Here is a 20,047-nt window from a genome sequence, read left to right as displayed (position 1 = left end):
TTTTGTTTTAATATCTTCATCATCTATGTGATTAATGATATCAAATAAGACTTCTTTAGAGTCGTTAGTAATAACCTTAATAGAATTTTGTCCACAAACATATATTGCACCAGTGCAGCTACAGTTGTCTTCTTTAGAGCTACTGCTACTGTCTGAGCTATATTCCATATTGATTAATTCATCATCACTATCAGAATAACTTTTGTCTGATGATGACTGTAACACCCCAGAAAATTTTGAAGTACTTGAGCGCTAGTAAGAAAGTTGATGTGCGCTCATTATATTATTTTGTGTGCAGACAAGGACTATTAATATAATGGATATCAATTGGATACGATAATAAGTGTACGAAGCATATTATAAGTGATGTGGGGTCTGAGGAGAGCCCTAAGTCAAAGTCAAGTTGAGAATTTCATGATAGACTAAAGTTCCAAATGAGTACGCATAAGACCAAATTTTGGATGGTCATATCTATATATATGTAAGGAGTTAGGTGATGTATGACCTATCTAATTAAAGGTCTTTGAGTCTAGTTTCTAAATCTTCAAACAGTTTGTCATTTGGACATTCCTACAAGAGGTTATGACCAAATTACCAATGGCTGCCGGAGGAGCCTACGGATGCGAAGCATCCGAGGCCGCATCCGAAAGGGAAGCTGGCAGTGAAGTGCTGCCATAGCGTCCAGGTCCACATCCGAGATTCAAAGAGGAGTGAAGTGGGGATGCGAAGCATCCAGAGCTGCATCCGAAACCCCAAAATCTGGGCCTATAAACACAAGGTCGGGTAAAGAGGGTATTTTGTGTATTTGGGGGTTAGGGTTCTTGAAGTGAAAGGGCGATTTTGAGCTCAAATCAAGTCCAATCGACCAAGGTAAGTTGTTAATGATGTTTTGGGTTGATTATTACTCAATATACATGATTTCTAACATCATTCTTACATCCAAATACATGATTTCATCATCAAATCCTCAAGAACACAAAAATCACCAAAGTTGTGATTTTTCAAGATTGATCTATTAGAGGTAATTCAAATGCTTCAAACTCATTTATTATGAGTAGTTAGAAGTATTTGAAGCATTTGTTACAAGTTTTAATGGTTTAAATATTGGATTATAAAACTCTAGTTCATGGCATGAATAGTACTTTTGAGAAAATAAGAGAGAAGATGAATGGTAATCTTCGCGATGAAAATTATGAATACAATAAATCTTTGGGATTTGTTACTAATATTGGTCTCATTAGATGTTGTTATTGTAGATTGAAGTTGATTAGTGTAGTGCATCGTTGTAGTATCATTAAGGGAAGAATTTGAGGTATGTTGGCTAAACTTTCTCTCTTGGAATTGAATTCCATAATGTTCCCATAAGTTTTAAAGTATGGGTTGCGTATTAATATATTATGACTTTGAGTCGTGTTTCAATGAAAGATAGTATGCCAAATTGTGTGAGAAAACTCAATATGCTTAAGAATTTTAGTTGCTTATATGTGTACCTAAAGCTTTGATTGGAAATGTCTTATTGTTGATAACCTATAAAGATGTGAAAGAAGTATGAAATGTGATGATTGATATAAGTGAAAGTTATACTTTTGGCCAATGGAGCCAATGAAATGAAATGATGTGAGAAAGGTTATGAAATGAGCCTTGATTCAACTATTCTGAATTGACTTCGAAAATAGAATTGCCTAAAAGCCTATAAACTCAAGTCATGCTCATATGTGGTTGTTTTAACATACGTTATAATTTGTGAGTATCTTCAATGTGTTTTGCGTTCTTACATATTCGTGAGTGGAAATTGTGTATTGCCCTTTGTGGGAGAAAATGTGTCAAGAATAAATGGTGTGTTATTTGATGATGATTTAAACTTGCGCATCAATTGCCAATCATTTTACTCCACTCCTCGGAATGAAATCTATGGTGCTTAAATTGGTCATTTCTAATGAACTTAAAGTTGTGATTTCCGAAATATTATATGTATGTTGATATTTATGATGATGATACATGAGAGGGAAGAAATAAAAGTGTGGAATAATACATATGGCCACCGTGCCTTGAATAAAGAATCTTGTAAATGGCCAAAGGAGCCAAGGAAATATTGTTGTTATTATTGGTTGAAAATACTAGTGGAGATTTATACAATGTGGAAAATGATGAGGTAAATACATTTGTACCGATGTTATTTTTGTGAATTATTCCCCTTATTTGGGATGAGATTGATGTGATAAAATTATTCCTCTTAATTGGGATATGATTGATTGATATAAAAGGGTTGATGTCTCGAATAAGACAGCCTAGCAAATCGGGTCGGGATCGGACACCATGTCGTACACATGGTGGTGATTGTGCTGGAAATTGTAATTGAAATTGAGATTTTGGTTGATGTCTTCAAATAAGACAGCCTAGCTGATCGGGTCGTGATCGGACTCCGTGCCAAAATTACGGTGGTATTGGTATTGATAGTAATTATGGTTGATTCTCTAATGAGATAGCCTAGCTGATCGGGTCGTGATCGGACTCTGTGTTAAAGACGGTGGTATTGATATTGAGAGTAATTGTGGTTGATTCTCTAATAAGATAGCCTAGCCGATCGGGTTATGGTGGTAATTGAGCTGGAAATTGTAACTAAAATGGTAATTATGGTTGATGTCCCTAATGGATAGCCTAGCTGATCGGGTCGTGATCAGACTCTGTGTTAAAGACGGTGGTATTGATATTGAGAGTAATTGTGGTTGATGTCTCTAATGAGATAGCCTAGCCGATCGGGTCGTGATCGGACTCCGTACTGAGAATACGGTGGTACTGGTATTGTGAATAATGGTATTATGGATAATGGTATATCGATACTAAGGAAATCTCCCAATATGAGATATTTAATTTGAACACTGTCTTGATCCTAAATTGAGGTTTGATGTTGATTAAGGTTTTCATTGATATTATGATAATCTTATTTGTATTATTTGTCCATTCTATTGAGAGGGTGTTTAGTTATACATACTAGTGCTATTCGACAATACTAACGTTCCTTTTGCCGGGGGCGCTGCATCTTTCAATGGATGTAGGTGGTTCCACAGCAGGAGCTATTGATCAGTGATAGCAGTGCACCTTCTTCCCAGTTGACTTGGTGAGCCCCACTTCATCCCGGGGTCATGTATCTTTTGTACCTTGGGTATTCCGTTTGAGGTATAGCCGGGGCCTTGTTACCGGCATTATCATTGTACTCTTCTTTATCCATAGAGGCTCCGTAGCCATAGTGTGGGTTGTGTATTGGTGCTGGGAAAGACAAAATATGTTATTTTGTGGTTGTATTACTTGTCCTTTTGAGACATTAAAAATGATGAAGCTATTGGAAATGAATTGGTATTGTAGACGTGAACACCATTTTGTCTAATTAATAAAAATATGTATTATCTCCATTGTGGATGAGTTTGGGTAGAATGAAATCTAACAGGCTTGCTCAGTCGGGTTCACTCGGTTGAGCGCTGGTCACGCTCCTTGGTTTTGGGGCGTGACAAACTTGGTATCAGAGCCTAAGTTTTTAAAGTTTCCTAGGATGTCTCGGAGCCGTGTCTAGTAGAGTCCTTATTATCGGTGTGTTGTCGACCACATCTATAATTAGGATGCTACATGGGCATTTAGGAATAATACCCTTCTTTGATATTCTAAATCGTGCGATGAAACTGATTGCGAAATTGTTCTTCCTCTAACTCGTGTGTTGAAGTTCAAGGTAAGTTTAATTGCTATTTTGGTTTATTCCAAGTAATGTTGTCATGTGACATGACGAATGGGTAAAGACCTGAATATTAAATAAATGGCACATGTATCATGTGGAATGAATGGTATGGCTATATGAGACAAGTATATAGTACCATGAGCATACTTTATATGATAAGAGTGCTAGAAGTGATTACCCACCTCCAAAGAGGCACTGACATGATAAATGAGACCTAAGCTTAACTAGTACATGTGGATAGTGTGGGAACCATGTGTATGATTCTAAGATGTAAATTTGTTACATAGGCACATGATATATGAAAGGCATGGCCTGGAGAGTAATGATAAATGTGTACATCTTTCATAGGAGACAAGAAGTTATGAAAGGAGAGTCAATTGAACCCACAATGAGAAGACCCTAGCACTATGAATATTATAAAAATCCCAAGAATGTGCGAAGTGGTGTTACACTCCAAAAAGGATATTGACACGAGGGATTTGTATCCCAAGCCTATGTGGCTGAATAAGTGTAGAGAACTTATGAGGTTAATACCATGGGGACTTAAATCTCCCTAATAGTCAATCATATACAGGAGGACTGAGATGTGAAACATGTCTCCCTCAAATTGCTAAATTCAAGACTTGTGTCAAAATGTGAATCATTCACCCCAAGTGGGGAGGGAAGGGCCATGGTGAGGCTACTTAAGTTCGATAAAATGAGAGTATGGCCATTTAGCTATGATGTTTGGATATTTTGTTGAAGACATGTGTAGTATAGAAAAGTGGTAAGGGCTAACGTGACTCTCTGAGAGGGTATGCAAATAATAAACCACTAGTATAAAAATAATGTGGAAGGTTAGGAAATGTAAATTCTTTGTACGTGGCAATATACATGACAAGGTCAACGATACTAGAAACTAAGAGTAAGGTTTGCAAAAGGGTTTTATACTTGTTAGAGAGTCAGGGACAATGGAACCCAAGGAAGTACTACAAATCAAATGTGAAAGGCTTGCGAGTTCTTAGAATGAGTTAATCACGGATTTGCAATTTAGCTAAAGTTCCAAGTCTTTAAGAAAGACAGAACGAGTGGGAGAGATAAATGTGATGTTATAATAACCCAAGAGTGCATCGGGACTTGATGGAGAGTCTCTTAAGAATCTTACAAGAAAGAAAGTGTTAAGTGATAGGCGAGCATGATGAATTCCCAACTAAGGGAAAAGACCACGTAACATATGGAAGAATGCATGGTTATTCATTAACTAGGAAGAATGAGGCGAGAAGAATTGGAAAAGAATGAGCAAGATGGTTATCGCAAAATAGTTCGTATCAGAATGATGGACTCGCCTAGAGCACAAGTGTTAATAGAATATATACAGGATCAACTGTAATGCAGTCAACTTGAGTAACACTGAATATCAACTAAAAGATATAGAGGGAGTTCATGTCTACATATTACATTAGAAAGTGAGACTACTGGTGATGAAGTGGTAGTGTGATAAACTCAACAAACCAGGCACAATGATACTACGAATTCATGGGAGGCAAACACGTGTGTGGCACAATAAGGTTGTCAACTATGAATTAAGGGCAAAATGGGATGGGAGTGAATGCTCTAGTCACAAAAGAAATATAGTACCAACATATTGTCTAGACCAAAGGGGAAATGTTTAAAACAGATTAAGAGAGGATGAACACTTGTTACGAACCAAACAATTTTAACATGATAGCTCTTACGCTGCAATACCAGGAAACACTATTGGTGACTACAATACTAGGAATAAGGTGAGTTACTCATCGATGATGGAATCAGGTGGACTAAGTCCCATACTTATAAGGAAAACAAGAAGGCGTCGTTGAAGAATTTAGAAGGATCTCAAGTTTTAGAAAAGGCCATGTTCGGGCCAATGACTTTTGTTAAAGTAAATATATATATGAAGGGTGTTGATATGTGTTTTGGGAAGTATTTAGCAGTAAAGAGGGATCGTGAGAATGTTCACGAGGGAAGTAGAGTGGTTTCTTAAATTCCTATAAGACTTATAAGGAGAAAAGAGGGTGGCTAAGAAAGGTATGAGAACGATGTTACTTCACATATTGAGGCAATGCCATGCAGGTTGATGTTATCAGGGTGTGCGCGCAAGCTAGTAGATGTTATTCATTTGAAACAGATGTTCCCATAAGAAAACTGACCTAGTAATGTCTTTTGTTGGGAAATTTGGAAAAACATGTTGCAAGTACTAATAAGATTGTAACTGTATCAAGGAAAATTTTGTAGAACTCAATTCCTAGGAGGTCATATGAAAGAGAAATCTGATATAGATGTTCCACTAATGATGAAATATGTCAAGATGATCATTTATGCCTCTAGGCAACTCTATGCCTCATGTGTCGAATCAATGATGTCATCACAATGATTAACAATGTCAGCACTATTGGTAGTAACCTTCATGCCTCTTAGGATATAACCTCCTGAAATGCCGTGCTCAGTACCTTGATGGATTTTTGAATAATTTTAGTCAATCTTGAACCTCGTTGTTCATAATTATAGCAGTGGGGGTTGAAGGCTCAAACATGTCAAAGAAGCATCATCATCCAGTGATCAAATATAATGGATAGGAAGTTTTATGGTCATATTCAAGCTAGCACATCTTAGAGTGATTATTGGAGGTCTCCAAAGGTTTAGTTTGGGTGTTTGGCATAGGGATTTAGAGTTGAAGAAAGTGAACGGGCTATTCTAAAGATTTTCTCTATGAATATATTGGGTGAATTGTTAAGGAAGGTAAAGTATGTGTAGTCACATTATGCCTTATGAAATCTTGAAGGAAATAGGCCAAACTATGAATATGATGTTTCCCTATTATTGTACTTTGTGTGCCCGGTGTTTCATGTGTCTATGTCTAAGAAGGTAGTTGGAAATCCTTTGTCTATCATTCCGGTGGAAGCTAGAGAAGGTGAAGTTAATGAATAATTGTCTTATGAGGGGTATCTATTTGTCATCCTTGTTAGATAAAAATTGGGAGTTGAGATTGCCTTCGTTAATGTGTTATGGCGAAGTCGGTAAGTCGAGGAGGCCACCTTGAGGGCCAAAAGTGTTAAGAAAATAAAATGTTCTCACTTGAGTGCATAGTCAAATGATGGTGATCTGAAAGGTACTTTCTATGTGATATAATTTAAATATGTGCAGCTCATGTCCAGATATCACTCTTGATAATATAATGACTGTAATGATGAGATTTGTTATGTTGATATACATGGTGATGCTTTGTCGAGTTGTGGATGTATTGATAGGATGATTTTGGTGATTCTCTGACAGGTGGATAAGCCCAGTTACAGGGAAAACTCTGCCAAAAGTTTTATGAATTTGTAAATATAGCCAAATTTTAAGGGCCATAAGTAAGTTGATATTTTGGAAAGGAAGTATGAGATCGATGTAGTCATAAGTGCCTATGTATAATGGTTGGAGGTAGAAGGATAACTCTATTCTTAGAAGTGACTTGTCAAACATTCGAGGACGAATGTTCTTAAGTGGGGGAGAATGTAACACCCCAGAAAATTTCAAAATACTTTAGCGCTAGTAAGAAAGTTGATGTGCGCTCATTATATTATTTTGTATGCAGACAAGGACTATTAATATAATGGATATCAATTAGATACGATAATAAGTGTACGAGGCATATTATAAGTGATGTGGGGTCTAAGGAGAGCCCTAAGTCCAAGTCAAGTTGAGAATTTCATGATAGACTAAAGTTCCAAATGAGTACGCACAAGACCAAATTTTGGACGGTCATATCTATACATATGTAAGGAGTTAGGTGATATATGACCTATCGAATTAAAGGTCTTTGAGTCTAGTTTCTAATGCTTCAAACCGTTTATCATTTGGACATTCCTACAAACCCAGTCAGTCATTTAAGTTAAGGGTTTAGTACAAAACCTTCCATGCTTAGGAATCCCTAACCCTTCAGCCAAGAAGACACAAAAAGATCTTCCCAAAGAAGAAAAGTTCAAATACATTACCCTCCAGGTATTACCTATACTAGCGCTCGACAAAGAGTATGAAGGTCTCAATACAGAAGACCTTATCAAACCATGTTTATGTGGATACAGACAATCCCTACAAAACAAGGAGGTCCTACGAAGCCATTCTCAGCGATACCGATTCCATAGAAGTAGAACATACTTTAAACGATAAAAGTCCAGGGTATATCAATTACTCTAGGTTTACCATTAAAAAAATATTATCATCATTTGAATGGTTTGCCGATCACCTGCACACACCAATAGCACTGTCCATGATGCATCGTCCTCAGACTTACAACTGGCATGACTACAAGGCTGCCTGGTTTAATTTTCTATACCATAGGCCAGGACATACTTGGTTTGTTAAATATAGCCTAGAAGTCACTAAGGCTGTAATTCCCAGATGGTTCTACGAATGGTGGAACATTTTCGGAGGAAACAAAGAAATTCTTCCCCAACAACTCCTTCACAGGTTTGATGATTTCCAGACCAAAGAAGCCATATCAACTCTACCAGAGCACATTAAAATGTGCAAGTATTTTATTCAAAAAAGAATTTCCTTCATTATTAGTTGGAATTTTTCTAAGGCAGAGTTCGAAAGGATTAAATATCTGTCTAAAGAAATCAAGATCAAAGGATGGACTCCCAAACAGCAAGTCCTCAAAGACCCAAAGAATATTCAACAAAGCTTCCCTAAAGCTTCACCTTCCAAGGCAGCTCTCAAAGAAAAACTTAAGCAAGCCTTACAAAACATAGACAACTATGAAGAAAGCCAAATCATGCAATTGATAGAAGACGCTGCTTCAACAGGAGAAAGCAGCAATGGAGACATGTGTGACCCAAAGGGAATAGCTTTGGCATACATGGACCCCAACTATGACTAAGAAGTCTGCATCAAGAAAGGAACCTTATCCTTTACCTTTACTATTTAATTTTTGAAAAGATAAACCGCCCCACTTTTGGTTGTCTACCACCTACTTTTGTTAGACAAATCAAACCATACACTTGTACGCCTAAGATTAAAGGCATCTTTCTTTAAGTCTATATAAGACTCCCATTCCCATGGTAAGAGGCTGGAGAAAATTACCCAATTTTCTAAGACCTCTCCCCTCTGTATTCTCTTATTCCCGCTGCTATGTATTTAATATTGATTGAATAAAAATCTTGTAAGTTTTTAAGGGCTTTTCTTACTGTCTTTAATTGTTTTAATACTTTGTTCTAATACTGCACTTCGTTCCGTCTCTACTTGGTATCAGAGCCCCAAGGGACAGGATTCTTCCTAAGTCTTTTATAAAGTGGTTCACAGACCTGTCTTATATTGGGGATAAAATCAGCGACAGAGTTGAGACTTCCTAGAAATCTTTGAAGCTGGGTTTTATCAGTAATCCCATTTGGGAATTTTGAAGAGAACTTTATGGCTCTAAAAATTGGTTTGTAAGATCCTTGGTATAGGTCGTGACCTAAGAATCTAATGGAGGTCTAGAAAAGCTTAATCTTTTGGGCACTGACTACCAGACCATTTCTCTTAACTACTTTAAGGAAAGTGTTGAGATGCTTGAAATGAGAATCTATATTTTCAGAGAAAATAAGAACATCATCTATATAAATAATAGACATATAACTATAGTCATTAAAGATTGAGTTCATAACATTCTGGAACTCTGAATGGGCATTCTTGAGCCCAAATGGCATTACATTCCATTCGTATTGACCGAAAGGAACATTGAAAGCAGTTTTGTATCTGTCTTTCTCGGCTACTTGAATTTGCCAGAAACCAGATTTCATGTCGAACTTAGTATAAACATTAGCTTTGTAAATTCTTTTCAAGAGATCCCTTTTGTTGGGGATGGGATATCTGATCCATTTAAGGACAGCGTTTAAAGGCTTATAGTTTATAACTAATCGTGGGGCACCTCTTTCTTTCTCTGCACTATTATTAACATAAAAGGAAGAACAACTCCAAGGTGATTTAGAGGGGCGAATAATATTATTCTTAAGAAGATTTGAAATCTCAGTTTTGCAAGTTTCCATCATTTCGTGATTCATTGGAATACGTCTTGCTTTGGTAGAGATGACCTGTTCATTGAATCCTTCAATGTATGGAAGTTCGACTAAATGCTTTTTCCTTTCCCAAAAAGCGTTAGGAAAATCAGAGCATATTTCTTTTTCAAAAATATTTTTGAAGATTGGCTATTTTAGTAACCATCTCCGGGATTTTTAAAATCTGCTTGATTTTCTTAACTTTTATTTCATCCTTTAAAAAGGTGACATGCTGAGAAAGTTTATTAATACGGAAAATAATATTTTTTCTAATAAAATTACTTTCATCCTGTGAGAGAGTTTTAACAAAAGGAAAGTGTAAATCTTTTCCTAAAATGTATGTGGATATACCGTCTAAACCAGTATTAAAAGATTTTATTTGAGTGATAAAAGGAATACCTAAAATGATATCTTCATCAATATCTTCTGTAATAATAAAATCATTTGTTAAACAAATACCATTGTTACAGATATGAGCTTTTGAAAGCTTATAATTAATACGAAGTTGTTCCCCTGTAGCGGAGTATAATTTAGAAGTACTTTTTTCTAAATACTGAGTAGGAATAATACCTTTCATGATACAGTTACGATCTGCACCACTGTCAAGTAAAGAAATTTTGTTAATAACAAAATGTTTGCTAATAAAAATTTTGATAGGAATATGATAACTCTGAGGTTTAACGTTGGTAATAACCGTAATACCGGGAGCTTGGGATGACGAAGTCTTTTCCTGAATAAGACGAAAATTGGTGGAGTTATCATTTTCTGAGTGATACTCACCTTCATGGAGTTCAGGTTGAGGTTCTAGTTCCTCATTTTCAGATTTATGTTCGTAGGTACTGGCCTATTTAAGGACCTGTTCTGTAAGAACATCAAGTTTGACTTTTTCAAGTCTGGATTTTATATCCCTGATTTCTCCTTTAAGTTCTGAGACTTCTTTTCTTAGATCAGAAATTGAGGGTTCAGAAGGCTTATCGAAGCGGTACATGACTTGCTTCATGCTGAATGGTTCAATGACTAACCTTGATCTGGGTCTGTCATCTTGATGAGCAGGGATGAGATTTTTGAGTTCTATCAAATACCATTTCCTAGATTCATCATCGTTGATGTGTTAAATCACATCATAAAGGGCTTCTTTGGAGCTATCAGAAAGAACCTTAATGGAGACTGGGTGTTGTCACAGGTACAGTAGGTTCGGGAATAGTGGTAATCTCTACCAGATTGTCTTGAATCAGAGTCATAAGCGACGTTGATGTTTTCTTCATCGCTATATTCATCTTATGAATAGTTGGGAGAAGAAATTGAATTAGTTTCCTCTAAGATAGAGAAGAGTTCCTTTTTGGTATCTTCATTAATCTCTAGGAGGTTGATTTTCTTCTTCTTTTTCCAGATTTGCATTCATTGGCTCTATGACCGGTTTTGCCACAGTTCCAACAGACATCTTTATTTTTAGAAGATTTTGAAGGTCTTCTAAATTTGGATTTCTTCCTAGGATGATCTTCGGAATTTCTACGGGCTTTGCTACGATGAATCTTTCTGGAAGATTTATAAGGTTTGTTCTTTCTAGAAGAGTGAGTGGAGGGAGCAACAATATTAGTATAACCGATGTCTTGACAGAAACTTCCCAGTTCTCTTCTAGAGGAGTGTTACTCTTTTTTGAGCTGAAGGGTTAACTGCTTCTATAAAAGTTTCGGGAACTTTCATGGCGTAGCTTTCCTTAGTTTGGACCGAGGAATTAGAGGTTGTTCCTTTTTCAAAAAGTTTGGTGGGTTGAGGATTGGTCAGTTTTTCTGAGGGAACTGGTATGGGGGCCGGATGTTTGGGATATTCAGCTAGAGCTGTATATCTATTTTGAAAAAAAAGTTGGGGCCTCTGAGGGGCTGTTGTTTTGCTAAGAGTAATACGGAGAGGAACAAATGGTCTAGCCATTTGTGGTTTATTGATCTCTTTCCCCTTGGAAGGGGTGTTAGGTTTGAAGGGCCTCATATTTTCCCTGTAAAACTTCTCTTGTTAGAAAATCAGGTAAAGAGTTATTTTCTCCTTTAATAAAATAGATTTTAAAATCAAAGCTAGATAGTAGAGCTTGCCATCTAGCAAATATTTGTTTTGAAACAAGGTTTTTCACATCCTTTTGAAGAATCTCTTTGGCAGATTTACAATCTACTCTTACTAAAAATTCTTTGTTTATAAGATCGTCTTGAAACTTAGTAATACATAGTACTATAGACAAGACTTCCTTTTTGACAGTAGAATAATATTTCTGGGCGGAATTCCAGATTCCTGAAGTAAAACGAACAAGCTGTTTAGGAGATTCTGTGGTAATCTTTTGTTTAAGGATTCCGCCGTCACCTATGTCTGAAGCATCTGTTTCAACAATCATAAAGGCTTCAGGGTTAGGGATTCCTAAGCATGGAAGGTTTTGTACTAAACCCTTAACTTGGAGCTCTGAGCGAAAGAACCTTGATGGAGACTGGGGTGTTGTCATAGGTACAGTAGGTTCCAGAACAGTGGCAATATCTACCAGATTGGCTTGAATCAGAGTAATAAGCGACGTTGATGTTTTCTTCATTGCTATATTTATCTGATGAATAGTTGGGAGAAGAATCTGAATTGGTTTCCTCTAAGATAGAGAAGAGTTCCTTTTTAGTATCTTCATTAATCTCTAGGAGGTTGATTTTCTTCTACAGGATGAAAGTAATTTTATTAGAAAAAATACTATTTTCCCTATTAATAAACTTTCTCAGCATGTCACCTTTTTAAAGGATGAAATAAAAGTTAAGAAAATCGAGCAGATTTTACAAACCACGAGGATGGTTACTAAAATAGCCAATCTTCAAAACATTTTTGAAAAAGAAATATGCTCTGATTTTTCTAATGCTTTTTGGGAAGGGAAAAAGCATTTAGTCGAACTTCCTTACATTGAAGGATTCAATGAACAGGTCAGCTCTACCAAAGCAAGACCTATTCAAATGAATCATGAAATGATGAAAACTTGCAAAACTGAGATTTTAAATCTTCTTAAGAATAACATTATTCGCCTCTCTAAATCACCTTGGAGTTGTTCTGCCTTTTATGTTAATAATAGTGCAGAGAAAGAAAGAGGTACACCATGATTAGTTATAAACTATAAGCCTTTAAATGCTGTCCTTAAATGGATCAGATATCCCATCCCCAACAAAAGGGATCTCTTGAAAAGAACTTACAGAGCTAATGTTTATAGTAAGTTCGACATGAAATCTGGTTTCTGGAAAATTCAAGTAGCTGAGAAAGATAGATACAAAACTGCTTTCAATGTTCCTTTCGGTCAATACGAATGGAATGTAATGCCATTTGGGCTCAAGAATGCCCCTTCAAAGTTCCAGAATGTTATGAACTCAATCTTTAATGACTATAGTTATATGTCTATTGTTTATATAGATGATGTTCTTATTTTCTCTGAAAATATAGATTCTCATTTCAAGCATCTCAACACTTTCCTTAAAGTAGTTAAGAGAAATGGTCTGGTAGTCAGTGCCCAAAAGATTAAGCTTTTCCAGAACTCCATTAGATTCTTAGGTCACGACCTATACCAAGGATCTTACAAACCAATTTGTAGAGCCATAGAGTTCTCTTCAAAATTTCCAAATGAGATTACTGATAAAACCCAGCTTCAAAGATTTCTAGAAAGTCTCAACTATGTCGCTAATTTTATCCCCAATATAAGACAGGTCTGTGAACCTCTTTATAAAAGACTTAGGAAGAATCCTGTCCCTTGGAGCTCTGAGCAAACCCAGTCAGTCATTCAAGTTAAGGGTTTAGAACAAAACCTTCCATGCTTAGGAATCCCTAACCCTGAAGCCTTTATGATTGTTGAAACAAATGCTTCAGACATAGGTTATAGAGGAATCCTTAAACAAAAGATTACCACAGAATCTCCTGAACAACTTGTTCGTTTTACTTCAGGAATCTAGAATTCCGCTAAGAAAAATTATTCTACTGTCAAAAAGGAAGTCTTGTCTATAGTACTATGTATTACTAAGTTTCAAGACGATCTTATAAACAAAGAATTTTTAGTAAGAGTAGATTGTAAATCTGCCAAAGAGATTCTTCAAAAGGATGTGAAAAACCTTGTTTCAAAACAAATATTTACTAGATGGCAAGCTCTACTATCTAGCTTTGATTTTAAAATTGATTTTATTAAAGGAGAAAATTACCCAATTTTCTAAGACCTCTCCCCTCTGTATTCTCTTATTCCCGCTGCTATGTATTTAATGTTGATTGAATAAAAATCTTGGATAAGGTCAATAATCAACTAGCCAGTTTCAGTATTTCCAAAGAAATTCTAAATAGGGAAAAATCTCCAATATCCAAGAAAAGGAAGGCCTTCTTAACAAACTATCCAATGACCGCTTTCATAATTATAAAAATTATCATAAGCGTCCTTCATTCCCTGACATTCAGTATGAGGAAAATCATTTTCTTGCCTCTACATCTCATGAAGGAAGAAGCATAATCGAATGGAATATTGATGCTTTGGTAGAGCATCAAATATAACATAAACTCCAATAAATGGGTATTTGCATCACTCCTTACAAAATAAGAGGCTCCTCTGACAAGGAAGCAGCTAATATGATTGTAGCTAGATTTACCGGCATGTTGAAACATTAGTGGGATAATTATTTCACCGAAGAGGTTAGACAGGCCATATACTCTACTACAGCCATCAAAACTGTAGTTAAAACCGAGGGTACTGCCATGGAAACTACCTCTCAGATAACTAGAGAAGATGTTTGCGCTACACTTCTCTACCACATTGCAAAGCACTTTATCGGAGAACACAAACTCTTCCAAGATAGAAGTTTACAAATTCTAAATAATCTGTCTTGCCCATCTTTAGATGACTTTATCTGGTATAAAAATCAATTCATTAGCAAGGTCATGATTAGACCTGACTGTTATCTAGACTTTTGGAAAGAACGCTTTATTAGCGGTCTTCCCCCTTATTCGCAAGCAAGGTCCGGACAAAAATTCAAGATCATTGTGAAGGTAAAATTCCTTATCATCAGATGACCTATGGTGACATTGTTATCATTATTAACGTTGTAGGCCTTGAACTCTGCACAGACATTAAATTCAAAAATCAGCTAAAAAAAGAGCAACACTCCTCTACAGAACAAGAAGGTCCTACGAAGCCATTCTCATCGATACCGATTCCATAGAAGTAGAACACACTTTAAACAATAAAAGTCCAGGGTATATTAATTACTCTAGGTTTACCATTAAAAAAATATTATTACCATTTGAATGGTTTGCCGATCACCTGCACACACAAATAGCACTGTCCATGATGCATCATCCTCAGACTTACAACTGGCATGACTACAAGGTTGCCTGGTTTAATTTTCTATACCATAGGCCAGGACATACTTGGTTTGTTAAATATAGCCTAGAAGTCACTAAGGCTGTAATTCCCAGATGGTTCTACGAATGGTGGAACATTTTCGGAGGAAATAGAGAAATTCTTCCCCAATAATTCCTTCACAGGTTTGATGATTTCCAGACCAAAGAAACCATATCAACTCTACCATAGCACATTAAAATGTGCAAGTATTTTATTTAAAAAAGAATTTCCTTCATTATTAGTTGGAATTTTTCTAAGGCAGAGTTCGAAAGGATTAAATATCTGTCTAAAAAAATCAAGATCAAAGGATGGACTCCCAAACAGCAAGTCCTCAAAGACCCAAAGAATATTCAACAAAGCTTCCCTAAAGCTTCACCTTCCAAGGCAGCTCTCAAAGAAAAACATAAGCAAGCCTTACAAAACATAGACAAATATGAAGAAAGCCAAATCATGCAATTGATAGAAGACGCTGCTTCAACAGGAGAAAGCAGCAATGGAGACATGTGTGACCCAAAGGGAATAGCTTTGGCGTACATGGACCCCAACCATGACTAAGAAGTATGCATCAAGAAAGGAATCTTATCCTTTACCTTTACTGTTTACTTTTTGAAAAGATAAACCGCCCCACTTTTGGTTGTCTACCACCTACTTTTGTCAGATAAATCAAACCATACACTTGTACGCCGAAGATTAAAGGCAACTTTATTTAAGTCTATATAAGACTCCCATTCCCATGGTTAGAGGCAGGAGAAAATTACCCAATTTTCTAAGACCTCTCCTCTCTGTATTCTCTTATTCCCTCTAATATGTATTTAATGTTGATTGAATAAAAATCCGGTAAGTTTTTAAGGGCTTTTCTTACTGTCTTTACTTGTTTTAATGAGGATATTTGGCACGTGAATTGTCCTTGCAGTTGTGATATAAAATGAGGGCACGAGGTGCCGGGGAAATATGATGATTTAATTATGGGCACGAGATGCCGTGGAAATATGAAAAATGAGTTGAGACCCGTGTTTACGAAAAATATGAAAATGGGCTGAGACCCGTATTTTTATGATTTTGAAATGAGGCGTCACATGGTGACTCTTTAATCGAAAGAATTATAATCAAAATATTTATTTGAAAGGATTTTTTATCAAGAAGAATTATATGAAAGAATTATATTTGAAAGATATTTATTCGACGAAAGTATATTTGAAAAAGTGTTTTATTCGTAAGATTTATATGTGAAAGATATTTAATTGAAGAACTTGATTTAACTGGGTGTAATTGTATTTATTAATTGTTGAACGATATTAAATGGTGATTTTATTGTCTTACTGTGCATATCATTGTACATGTTATTAGACTAGTGAGTGTCTTGACTGTACCCCATCTCTACTCCATTGAGGTTAGTCTTGATACTTACTGGGTACTGACCGTGGTGTAATCATACTACACTTCTGCACATTTTAGTGAGCCAGGTATTAGAGATATCGGACTTGAGCAGAGTTAAAGCGGGATCATAAGGATTCAAGGTAGAGCTGCTTAGTCGTCGCAGTCCCTTCGGGTTTTTTCATTTTATTGTACTGTTAATTTTTCATCAAACAGTATTGCATATTCGGTCCTTGTGATCATTCCATGTATTAAGTTAGAGTTCGTGACTCAGTACTACCAGTCTTGGGAGGTTGTATATTCATATTTATTCTGCTGTTAGTTTTTGTTAATTATTTAATTCAAAAATAAAAAAAATGGCTTCAAAATATAATTGAAATCAGCTTATCTAGTCTTAGAGACTACGTGCCATCACGACGCATGTGGTGGGATTTTGGGTCGTGACAAGTTGGTATCAGTGCTCTAGGTTCATAGGTTCTACGAGTCACGAACGAGTTTAGTAGAGTCTTGCGGATCTGTGCGGAGACGTCTGTACTTATCTTCGAGAGGCTACAGAACTGTTAGGAAATTTTCACTTCTTTCATTCCTGTCGTGCGGATTTGTTGATTGTAGAATTTGAGCCTTTATATCTCTATTCTCTCACAGATGGTGAGGACACGTGCTACCGGGTTAGCTGAGCAGGCATCCGCACATACTGCTAGGGCTACAAGAGGTCGGGGCCGAGGTAGAGGCCAAGGCGGAGGTCGAGGAAGGGCACGTGCCGCGATTGGAGCACCTGTCAGAGCAACAGTTGAGGAGCCACCAGTAGCTCCAGTTGGGGGACAGGTACCAGAAGCACCTGTTGTTACCGCCGGACTTCAGGAGACTTTGGCACAGTTCCTGAGTATGTTTGGTACATTAACCCAGGCGAGATTGATTTCTGTTGCACCAAATATTCCGCAGATTGGGGGAGTAGCTCCGACTCCTACCACAACTCCCGAGCAGCCGGTTCACGTTGGTCAGGTTTCGGGTGTAGCACCGTGTAATGACCCGACCGATTGTTTTAAGCATTTACACTCCTATCAACTATTTAAAGTCTTGAATAACTTTCTACGAGATATTATGACTTGTGTGAATTGTCAGTTTTGGTTTTTAAGGTGTTTCAGAGTTAACTTGGAATAATGAATTTTCATGTTGAAAGCTTAAGTTGAAATAGTTGACCGGATGTGGACTTATGTGTAAACGACCTCATATTTAAATTATGATGATTCCAATAGCTCCGTATGGTAATTTTGGACCTAGGAGCGTGTCCGAAAAATTATTTGGAGGTCCGTAGTGGAATTAGGCTTGAAATGGCGAAAGTCAAATTTTTGGGAAGTTTTGACCAGGGGGTTGACTTTTTGATATCAGGGTCAAAATCTGATTCTGAAAATTGGAATAGTTCCGTTATGTCATTTATGACTTATATGCAAAATTTGAGGTCAATCAGACTTGATTCAATAGGTTTCGGCATCGAATGTACAAGTTGGAAATTTCATAAGACTAAAGTTTTAAGTGAGTTCGCACAAGACCTAACTTCAAACGAGCATACCTCTCTTGATATGAAGAGTTATAAGATGTGTTACCTATCAAAAGAAAGGTCTATGTGTCTAGTTTCCAATTCTTTAAACCATTTATCATTGGACATTTATACAAGAGGTTATGACCAAATTACCAAAGGCTGGAAAAATGCGATTCTGCGGTTAGATGTGCGACCTCAGAATCATTATGCGATCGCATAATGACACATTGTGCGTCCGCAAAATGGTCGCCGATCCAGTTTTTGGCAGCGATTTTGCGGTCCATTGTGGGACTCGCATACCCATTGTGCGGTCCATTGTGTGACCACATACCTATTTTTGGAGGGGTAAATTTTATATTTTCATAACCCGACCCCAGTTTTTTGATAAATAGGCTTTGGGGCTTATTTTGGGGCAATTATATGATGATTTTAGAGAGAAGTGAGAGTGTTCTAGAGAGAGGAAGTAGATGAAGTGTCTTGTTCATCAAATTCTTGTCCAAGCCTTGAAATCCAACAAGCAATCCCTCACCACCTCTGTTGATGCAAGTTAAGATCCTTCTGTTTGAACAGATGCTACAAACTCCGGTGATTGGTGTAGATATCACAAGGGACATCATATAAATAGCACCGCCAAATCTTCAAGGCATGAACAATAGCTACTAACTCAAGGTCATGGACAGGATAGTTCTTTTCATGCACCTTCAGCTATCTGTACGCGTAGGCAATCACCCTACCATCCTGCATCAACACCGCACCTAGACCAATCCACGATGCATCACAATACACAATATAAGACCACAAACCTGTAGGAAATACCAATACTGGGGCTGTAGTCAAAGCTGTCTTGAGCTTCTGAAAGCTCGCCTCACACTCCTCTGTCCACCTGAACGGAGCACCCTTCTGGATCAGCCTGGTCATAGGTGATGCAATAGATGAGAATCTCTCTACAAAACGACGGTAATACCCCGCCAAACGAAGAAAACTCTGGATCTCCGTAGCTGATGATGGTCTAGGACAACTTTGCACTGCTTCCACCTTCTTTGGATCTACCTTGATCCCATCACTCGATACTACATGACCAAAGAATGCCACTGAGTCTAGCCAAAAATCACACTTTGAACATTTTGCATATAACTTCTAATCTCTCAAGGTCTGAAGCACAGTCCTCAGGTGCTGTTCATGATCCTCCCGAGTCCGGGAGTACACCAGAATGTCGTCAATAAACACAATTACAAAAGAGTCAAGATAGGGCCGGAACACACTGTGCATCAAGTGCATAAAAGCTGCTAGGACATAGGTCAGCCCAAAAGACATCACAAGTAACTCGTATTGACCACATCGAGTCCTGAAAGCAGTCTTCGGGATATCTAGCTCCCGAATCTTCAACTGATGATAGCCTGAACGTAAGTCAATCATAGAAAATGCTCTAGCACCCTGTAACTGATCAAATAAGTCATCAATACGAGGCAATGGATACCTGTTCTTCACTATGACTTTGTTCAGCTGGCGATAATCAATGCACATACGCATAGAACCATCCTTCTTCTTCACAAACAAGACAGGAGCACCCCAAGGTGACACACTGGGCCGAATGAAGCCCTTATCAAGCAACTCCTGTAACTGCTCCTTCAACTCCTTCAATTCAGGAGGAGCCATACGATATGGAGGAATAGAGATGGGCTGAGTGCCCAGCAACAAATCAATGCCAAAATCAATATCTCTGTCGAGCGGCATGCTCGGAAGATCAACTGGAAACACATCTAGAAAATCCCTCACTACTGGGACTAACTCAACTGTAGGGGTATCAATACTGATCATCTCTCACATAAGCTAGATACGTGCCACACCCCTTCTCAACCATTCGTTGAGCTTTAAGAAATGAAATAACTCTGTTGGGAGTATACTCTAAGGTACCTCTCCACTCTAATCGTGGTAGACCTGGCATAGCTAGCATCACGGTCTTAGCATGACAATCAAGAACAACATAA

This window comes from Nicotiana tabacum, chromosome 14, assembly GCF_000715075.1.
Source record: "Nicotiana tabacum cultivar K326 chromosome 14, ASM71507v2, whole genome shotgun sequence".
NCBI lineage: Eukaryota > Viridiplantae > Streptophyta > Magnoliopsida > Solanales > Solanaceae > Nicotiana > Nicotiana tabacum.
This window is presented reverse-complemented; position numbering follows the sequence as displayed.